This window comes from Dendrobates tinctorius, unplaced genomic scaffold, assembly GCF_039654945.1.
Source record: "Dendrobates tinctorius isolate UK_male_01 unplaced genomic scaffold, ASM3965494v1 ptg000011l, whole genome shotgun sequence".
NCBI classification, from domain to species: domain Eukaryota; kingdom Metazoa; phylum Chordata; class Amphibia; order Anura; family Dendrobatidae; genus Dendrobates; species Dendrobates tinctorius.
This window is the reverse complement of record NW_027361679.1, coordinates 53626299-53635033: the sequence shown is the minus strand read 5'-3', so window position 1 is coordinate 53635033 and position 8735 is coordinate 53626299. Positions and strand designations below refer to the sequence as shown.

Below are 8735 nucleotides of genomic sequence, written 5' to 3'. Positions count from 1 at the left end.
TGGGGTTATAGAGAGCTCAGCATTCAGAGCACTGCAAGATCTGCAGCAGAGAAACAGTGATTGTACCACAACTGCTGCACCCCATACATCGCTGAGATCAGGCGCTTAGCCCCTGCGTCAAGCTGCTGTCAGACTACATAGCAAAAACCTGCTTAAAGATTCCTTTTAACCCACACATCAACAAAGGAGGAACACATAGCTAAGATAAGCACCAGAATGACAATTTTCATCAGCACAGCAGACTTAAAAAACGTTATGTGCCCAGTTAGTGCTGGGCGATTAATAGAATAAATTTGATGTTTCTCTGTTGCACGATTCAGATATTGGTCAGAATGTTGAAGTCGATATTAGCCATGTCCATGTAGGTGGGGCTAATATTAGCGCTGAGTGGAAGCCGTGACATGGAAGAGACCAGGGACTAGGACACCGCACTGGGGTGGTAGATATCTATATAGACATGACGTAACAACTTGCGTCCAGGTCAATCCTGAGCACGATTCAGTATTTTAGCATCCACTGTGGCTCAGAAGAGGCTCTATAAGACTTTGAACCTTCACATGGATCAGATCACACTTTAGTGTGAGCTCATTGTCTCCAGTGTCACCTGCAAGGAAGGCCCAAGCTGCAGCTATGACCCACAAGGAGCCTGAGCAGAGTGACCGCGGACACTACAATACAAGGGCTGATCACTGCATCACCTACAATGTATGTGATAATGGGAGTGGTATAGGTTATACTATGAATATCATTACTATACTATGTACATGTCATATATAATCCCGTAACATGTGATATCTTGTAGATGGTAAACGCAATGCACACAGATGATATACAGCATAATACGTGGTATTCAGAACATATCCCATCACTTATTATCCTGTATACAGTATAACATAGTATGTCTGTAGGGAGAGTAAATCATACAGCTCTTGCCAAAAAAAGACCACCAAATCAAAACCCAGCCATGGGCAGCCCAATCTCCAGACCTGAACCACATTGGAAACCTCTGGAATGTAATCAAGAGGATGATGGATAGTCACAAGCCATCACACAAAGAAGAAATGCTTACATTTTAGCGCCAGAAGCCGTGTGAAAAGACTGGTGGAAAGCAGCCAAGACACATGAAAGCTGTGATTAAAAATCATGGTTATTCCACAAAATATTGATTTCTGAACTCTTCCTGAGATAAAACATTAGTATTGTTGTTTCTAAAGGATTATGACCTTGTTTCCTTTGCATTATTTGAGGTCTGAAAGCGCCGGTTCTTTTATTTACTGTAACTTTGACCATTTCTCATTTTTAGAAAAAAAAATACAAAATGTATTGCTTGAAAATTCGGAGTAGTTTATAGAATAAAAGAACAATTTACATTTTACTCAAAAATATACCTATAAAGAGAAAAATCGGACAAGCATAACATTTGGAAGTGGTCTCCGAATTTTTGCCAGAGCTGTATTCCAGTCCTATATTATACTGTCTGTGGTATACTCTGTGCACAGGACAATATGAGATCAGTATATGATATACCGTGACCTGCTCTCTCTTCCGACTAGCCCACGTGAGGAGTACAAATATAGGTAATGCTAGTGTGCAATATCACTGCCGCTAAAGCACAGAATCCAGCTCTGATGAGCAGTAAGTATTACAAATTTTGGTGCAAGCAATTCCTTTTTGCAAAAATGTGTGTATTTTTTTTTTGCGACCCAGCCCTATGTCCAATGGAAGAAAAAGAAAATGTGCCAAAATTGTAGGGGCATTAAAAATTTTCTAGATTTACAGCATAGGAAAAAAAATAGGGAGACAGTCACATCCTATCTTTGGTGACGTTGATCAATTAAAGAATACCCTCACACGAGGACACATTGGGTTGACATTACAAATTGTGTCAATAGTATAGAATATGCCCATAAATAGTGGGCTGCACTTTATTGACAAATCTAAGAACACAGGGTTTGTTCCCAAAATAATATTAAGGAACAAAGCAATTGAAGTGACTAATAAATACAATTTTAAAACAATGTTTATTTCATTATAAAAACACTTAACATTTCAGGAATGGAAACTGGAATATGGAGGCATGTTTAAAATTCAACTATTGATAGGTAGCAGCAAGGTATACAATATAGCTTTCCCTATATCCATGTACAATAAATTATATTGTGGTACTGTGCTAGCCAGAAAAATCGATGTAAATGCTTTTCTGCCCAGTGATGACAAAAGTATTCTCGGAGTGATCCCTTTATTGGCTAACCAGAAAATAATATATGTCTGCATGCTTTCAGGGCACAGGGGCTCCTTCTTCAGGCAGATTACTAATAGATTAATAAGAAAACAGCGCAACATTAGTTGTATCCATGTTAGGAGTCATCACCCCCACCTCATGAACAAATGTTCAGCTGTAATACCGGTTAAATGTTGTGCCTTTTTCTTATTACCAGTAATTTCTCTGTAACCCTGCCTGAAGGAGCCTCTGTGCCCTGAAAGTTTGCAAACATATTAATTTCTGGTTACCCAATAAAGGTATCACTCGGAGAATACTTTTGCCATCACTGGGCAGAAAATTTTTCACACCGATAGCCGTGTGAAATTTGCAGAAACTTATCAATTACATTTGAATTAAGACAGATAATTCCTGAAGATGCTGATGCATATATGAATGTGTATAGGGTTAAACAAAAAACTCTTTAACGTGCAATTGCAAATCAATAATATTATAAATAAATAAGTTCAGGAATAGACTGACTCAATAAATCAAAATGAAAGCATGTTATTTTGTTGGATGGTCACTAGATGGCACTATCATACCATAATTCTAAAGTGCATGTCTTATGCCTAAGACACTGTAATTGATCTAAAATGAAAACACTTGTGATATAGTCAAAGTTCTCCTACCTGTGAGGTTACCTACTTTGAGTCATCTCTGACTATATAACACAGAACAGGAGAAATTAAATTTGTCTCCTTACAAACACATTTGCTGCAGTTCTACAGCTCTGCTGTATTGCAACATTACTGTGACCCTGTGTTTGTGAGATGGAAGCGGAGAGGAACCTGCAGATGTGTCAGGTATAATCACACACAGCTCTGCAGCGAGATCAAGCGAGCATAATGTCAGTCATTATATGTCTCACACTGGGAACGCCCCTTCATGTAATATAATCTTTGCAGACAGACTCTAAGGCTGTGTGCACACGCTGCGGATTAGGTGCGCATTCATCCGCGCGGATTTTGTAAAATCCGCAGGTCAAAATACCTGCGGTTTTACCTGCGGATTGCTCTGCGGTTTTGTCCTGCGGTTTTTCATCTCCTCTATGGAGATGGCAAACCGCAGGAGAATCCGCAGAAAGAATTGACATGTCAATTCTTTCTGCGGATTGAAAACCGCAGATAATCCGCGCGGAAAATTCTGCACCGTCTGCATTGCGGTTTTTGATTCCCATAGGGAATCATGGTACTGTACACCGCAGCAAAAACTGCTGCGGGTCCGCAGCGGCCAAAACCGCTGCGGAACCGCAGCAAAATCCGCAGCGTGTGCACACAGCCTAATGCAGAAAAGTGTCCGGCTCATAGTCCTGAGAACAGCTAATTTACATATAAAAAAAAATATGTATATTTCTCTGGAATAAACCATCAGATCGCAGATATCATATAATCCTTTAATTCAGCTTCCTATGACCTACATGCCCATATAGACGGCTTAGGAGGGGCGATCCTATTGATAGACTCCCTTTAACCCCTTCATGACCCAGCCTATTTTGACCTTAATGACCAGGCCATTTTTTGCAATTCTGACCAATGTCCCTTTATGAGGTAATAACTCAGGAACGCTTCAACGCATCCTAGCGATTCCGAGATTGTTTTTTCGTGACATATTGGGCTTCATGATAGTGGTATATTTAGGTCAATAATTTTTGCGTTTATTTGTGAAAAAAATGGAAATTTAGCAAAAATTTTGAAAATTTTGCAATTTTCAAATTTTGAATTTTTATTCTGTTAAACCAGAGAGTTATGTGACACAAAATAGTTAATAAATAACATTTCCCACATGTCTACTTTACATCAGCACAATTTTGGAAACAACATTTTTTTTCGTTAGGAAGTTATAAGGGTTAAAAGTTGACCAGCAATTTCTCATTTTTACAACAAAATTTACAAAACCATTTTTTTTAGGGACCACCTCACATTTGAAGTCACTTTGAGGGGTCTATATGGCAGAAAATACCCAAAAGTGTCACCATTCTAAAAACTGCACCCCTCAAGCTACTCAAAACTATATTCAAGAAGATTATTAACCCTTCAGGTGCTTCACAGGAACTAAAGCAACATGGAATGAAAAAATGGACATTTTAATTTTTCCAACCAAAATTTTATTTTAGCATCAGTTTTTTCATTTTCACATGGGTAACAGGATAAAATGTATCCTAAAATTTGTTGGGCAATTTCTCCTGAGTACACTGATACCTCATATGTGGTCATAAACCACTGTTTGGGCGCACGGCAGGGCTCAGAAGGCAAGGAGCGCCATTTTACTTTTTGAATGTAAAATATGCTTGAATGTTTAGCGGTTGCCATGTCTTGTTTTAAGAGTACCTGTGTGCCTAAACATTGGAGTTCCCCCACAAGTGAGCCCATTTTGGAAACTAGACCCTCCAAAGAACTTATCTAGATGCATAGTATGCACTTTGAACCCCCAGGTGCTTCACAAATTGATCTGTAAAAAAAAAAAAAGTACTTTTTTTTTTTCACAAAAATTTTATTTGGCCTCAGTTTTTTCATTTTCACATGGGCAACAGGATAAAATGGATCCTAAAATTTGTTGGGCAATTTCTCCTGAGTACATCAATATCTCATATGTGGTCATAAACCACTGTTTGGGCGCACCGCAAGGCCCGGAAGGGAAGGAGCGCCATGTGACTTTTTGATTGGAAAATTAGCTCCAATCGTTAGCGGACACCATGTCGCATTTGGAGAGCCCCTGTGTGCCTAAACATTGGAGCTCCCCCACAAGTGACCCCATTTTGGAAACTAGACCCCCGAAGGAACTTATCTAGATGTGTGGTGAGCACTTTGAACCCCCAAGTGCTTCACAGAAGTTTATAACGCAGAGCAGTGAAAATAAAAAAATAATTTTTTTTCCTCAAAAATGATTTTTTAGCCCGCTATTTTTTATTTTCCCAAGGGTAACAGGATAAATTGGACCCCAAAAGTTGTTGTCCAGTTTGTCCTGAGTACACTGGTACCCCATATGTGGGGGAAAACCACTGTTTGAGTGCACGGCATGACTCAGAAGGGAAGGAGCGTCATTTGACTTTTTGAATGGAAAATTAGCTCCAATCGTTAGCGGACACCATGTTGTGTTTGCAGAGCCCCTGTGTGCGTAAACTTTGGAGCTCCCCCACAAATGACCCCATTTTGGAAACTAGACCCCCTAAGGAACTTATCTAGATGCATAGTGAGCACTTTGAACCCCCAGGTGCTACACAGAAGTTTATAATGCAGAGCCGTTAAAATAAAAAAATTTTTTTTCCCTCAAAAAATAAATTTTTAGCCTGTTATTTTTTATTTTCACAAAGGTAACAGGATAAATTGGACCCCAAAAGTTGTTGTCCAGCTTGTCCTGAGTACGCTGGTACCACATATGTGGGGGGGACCACTGTTTGGGCACACGTTGGGGCTCAGAAGGGAAGTAGTGACGTTTTGAAATGCCGACTTGATGGAATGGTCTGTGGGCGTCATGTTATGTTTGCAGAGCCCCTGATGTACCTAAACAGTGGAAACCCCCCACAAATGACCCCATTTTGGAAACTAGATCACCCAAGAAACTAATATAGATGTGTGGTGAGCACGTTGAACCCCCAAGTGCTTCACAGAAGTTTATAACGCAGAGCTGTGAAAATAAAAAATTTTTTTTTTTCCTCAAAAAATTATTTTTAGTCCACTATTTTTTATTTTCACAAGGGTAACAGGATAAATTGGACCCCAAAAGTTGTTGTCCAGTGTGTCCTGAGTACGCTGGTACCCCATAAGTGGGGGGGACCACTGTTTGGGCACACGTTGGGGCTCGGAAGGGAAGTAGTGACGCTTTGAAATGAAGACTTGATGGAATGGTCTGTGGGCGTCATGCTACATTTGCAGAGCCCCTGATGTACCTAAACAGTGGAAACCCCCCACAAGTGACCCCATTTTGGAAACTATATCACCTAAGGAACTAATCTAGATGTGAGGTCAGCACTTTGAACCCCCAAGTGCTTCACAGAAGTTTATAACGCAGAGCTGTGAAAATAAAAAAATATTTTTTTTTCCTCAAAAAGTGATTTTTAGCCCACTATTTTTTATTTTCACAAGGGTAACAGGATAAATTGGACCCCAAAAGTTGTTGTCCAGGTTGTCCTGAGTACGCTGGTACCCCATATATGGGGGGGACCACTGTTTGGGCACACGTTGGGGCTCGGAAGGGAAGTAGTGACGCTTTGAAATGCCGACTTGATGGAATGGTCTATGGGCGTCATGTTACGTTTGCAGAGCCCCTGATGTACCTAAACAGTGGAAACCCCCCACAAGTGACCCCATTTTGGAAACTAGACCCCCCAAGGAACTTATCTAGATGTGTGGTGAGCACGTTGAACCCCCAAGTGCTTCACAGAAGTTTATAACGCAGAGCTGTGAAAATAAAAAAATCTTTTTTTTTCCTCAAAAAGTGATTTTTAGCCCACTATTTTTTATTTTCACAAGGGTAACAGGATAAATTGGACCCCAAAAGTTGTTGTCCAGTTTGTCCTGAGTACGCTGGTACCCCATATATGGGGGGGGGACCACTGTTCGGGGACACGTTGGGGCTCGGAATGGAAGTAGTGACGTTTTGAAATGCCGACTTGATGGAATGGTCTGTGGGCGTCATGTTACGTTTGCAGAGCCCCTGATGTACCTAAACAGTGGAAACCCCCCACAAGTGACCCCATTTTGGAAACTAGACCCCCCAAGGAACTTATCTAGATGTGTGGTGAGCACGTTGAACCCCCAAGTGCTTCACAGAAGTTTATAACGCAGAACCGTGAAAATAAAAAATCTTTTTTTTCCACAAAAATAATTATTTTAGCCCCCATTTTTTTATTTTCCCAAGGGTAACAGGAGAAATTAGACCCCTAAAGTTGTTGTGCAATTTTTCCTGAGTACCCTGATACCCCATAAGTGGGGGTACACCACTGTTTGGGCACACGTCGGGGCTCGAAATGGAGGGAGCACCGTTTGACTTTTTGAACGCAAAATTGGCTGGAATAAATGGTGGCTCCATGTCGCGTTTGGAGAGCCCCTGATGTGCCTAAACAGTGGAAACCCCTCAATTCTATCTCCAACCCTAACGCCAACACACCCCTAACCCTAATCCCAACCCTAATCATAACCCTAACCACAACCCTAATCCCAACACACCCCTAACGAAATCCCAACTCTAACCCTAACCACAAGCCTAACCGTAATCCCAACCCCAACCCTAATCCCAATTCCAACCCTAACCCTTAGTCCAACCCTAACCCTTAGTCCAACCCTAACCCTTAGTCCAACCCTAACCCTTAGTCCAACCCTAACCCTTAGTCCAACCCTAACCCTTAGTCCAACCCTAACCCTTAGTCCAACCCTAACCCTTAGTCCAACCCTAACCCTTAGTCCAACCCTAACCCTTAGTCCAACCCTAACCCTTAGTCCAACCCTAACCCTTAGTCCAACCCTAACCCTTAGTCCAACCCTAACCCTTAGTCCAACCCTAACCCTTAGTCCAACCCTAACCCTTAGTCCAACCCTAACCCTTAGTCCAACCCTAACCCTTAGTCCAACCCTAACCCCTAGTCCAACCCTAACCCCTAGTCCAACCCTAACCCCTAGTCCAACCCTAACCCCTAGTCCAACCCTAACCCCTAGTCCAACCCTAACCCTTAGTCCAACCCTAACCCTAACCCTAGCCCTGGACCTAACCCTAATGGAAAAAAAAAAAAATATATTTTATTATTTGTCCCTACCTATGGGGGTGATAAAGGGGGCGGTGATTTACTTTTTATTTATTTTGATCACTATGAAAGTTTATCATAGTGATCAAAATAAATGAATGAATCTGCAGCGTTGCAGATTCGATTCGGCGCACTGCGCATGCGCCCGCCATCTTGCAAGATGGCGGCGCCCATGACGCTGGACGGCAGGACACCGGGACGGATAGCGGGAGATCGGAGGCACAAAGGAGGGTGAGGGGGTGATCGGAGGGTGAGAGGGGATGATCGGAGGGCTGGGGGGGCGGAGAGAAGGCGGGGGGGGGGGAGATCATGACGGCGGCTGCCGATCGGTGCCGTCAGAAGGTGGCGGCAGCCGATCGGTGCCGTCAGTCGGTGTGGGGGGGTCGGGTCTCGGTGTCCAGCCATGTCCGATGCTATTTCAGCATCGACCATGGCTGGATTGTAATATTTCACCAATTTTCATTGGTGAAATATTACAATCGCTCTGATTGGCAGTTTCACTTTTAACAGCCAATCAGAGCGATCGTAGGCACGTGGGGGCTAAGCCACACCCCCAGGTGTTAACTCTGAAGGGTCCTTTGTGTGCGGGTCGGGTGACCTTTCAGTGACCCCGGTCACCCGACCCGCAGGGGGGCTATTTATAGCATGACGCCTACGTAGGCGTCATAGGTCGTTTGGGCACTGCATTTCATGACGCCTACGTAGGCGTCATAGGTCGTGAAGGGGTTAAACACA

The 8735-nt window shown here is 42.5% G+C and overlaps 1 protein-coding gene across 1 annotated transcript in view; it reads right to left on the bottom strand.

The window, feature by feature from the left end:
• The window catches only part of GTF2E2 (general transcription factor IIE subunit 2), a 92364-nt gene that overhangs the window by 66190 nt on the left and 17439 nt on the right, over window positions 1–8735 (bottom strand). The window lies entirely within an intron of this gene.